This window comes from Octopus bimaculoides, chromosome 15 (assembly GCF_001194135.2).
Source record: "Octopus bimaculoides isolate UCB-OBI-ISO-001 chromosome 15, ASM119413v2, whole genome shotgun sequence".
Taxonomy (NCBI): Eukaryota; Metazoa; Mollusca; class Cephalopoda; order Octopoda; family Octopodidae; genus Octopus; species Octopus bimaculoides.
In genome coordinates, this window is record NC_068995.1 from 50,010,982 (window position 1) to 50,012,145 (window position 1,164).

The 1,164-nt window shown below is 43.1% G+C and overlaps 1 protein-coding gene across 1 annotated transcript in view; it reads right to left on the reverse strand.

Annotated features, from left to right (window-relative positions):
• Nucleotides 1–1,164, reverse strand: part of LOC106870776 (tyrosine-protein kinase BAZ1B) — a 66,172-nt gene that overhangs the window by 59,970 nt on the left and 5,038 nt on the right. The gene's annotated exons all lie outside the window — the stretch shown is intronic.

Genomic DNA, 1,164 nt, shown 5'->3' on the forward strand with positions numbered 1-1,164 from the left:
CAATGATCTCGCTCGAAAACCCTACCAGGCCAGTCAGGCGGTACTGGTAGGGTTTTCGAGCGAGATCATTGCCAGTGCTCCTGATATATATATATATATATATATATATATATATAATTGTAAATCTGCACAGAGGTGGCTTGGGATATTGGTTGCTTTTTATCCAGAGTGTATTTGATGGGGAGATTCAGCAAGAATTCCAGTGACGGAGCAACCCATTTCAGTGATGGCACTACTCATGAAGGATATAAACATGGTCTAAATAAAGCTGACCTAATCCTGGAACTCGCCACCAACCCCAAAACTGGCAGCTGTTCTCATTTTACTGGATCCCATGGTAACAGCCAAGAAATTTCTTTCAAAGAAGTAGTTCTATTCAAGCACTAGTTAATTTCTACACACACACACTTATATATATATATATACATATTCACACAATTTTTATATACGCAGCACCCATGCCAACCTTTCCTTCATTGGACACTAAACTCTGCTTGCGAAGACCTGTTGGGGCAAGTGAAATTGAAATCGTAATTGAACCAAATTCGATGACTGGCACCTGTGCCAGTGGAGCGCTAACAGTACCGTCCAAGTGTAATCATTGTCAGAGCAGCTGTCTGGCTTCCATGCCAGTGGCACGTAAATAGCACCATTTGAGCGTGATCATTACCAGCGTCGCCTTACTGGCAAGTGAAAAGACATTCAAGCGAGGTCGTTGCCAGTGCCGCTGGCACGTAGAATACACCATTTTGAGCGTGGCCGTTGCCAGTACCACCTGGCTGGCCCTTGTGCCGGTGGCACGTAAAAGCACCCACTACACTCTCGGAGTGGTTGGTGTTAGGAAGGGCATCCAGCTGTAGAAACTCTGCCAAATCAGATTGGAGCCTGGTGTAGCCATCTGGTTTGCCAGTCCTCAGTCAAATCGTCCAACCCATGGAAAGCGGATGTTAAACGATGATGATGATGACAACACTAGATACAATTATTTACTCACGCACAAAATATACACACAATAAAGATACAAATATCCAAACACACACACAAATTATATATGTGAACCAATTTAGGAACCTCTGTGTAGTCACACAATATGCTAGTTCCAATAGTAAAATCTCCCTAGAATCACACTGCCATCTGAAGATCACATTAGTTAATGTAGTCCTA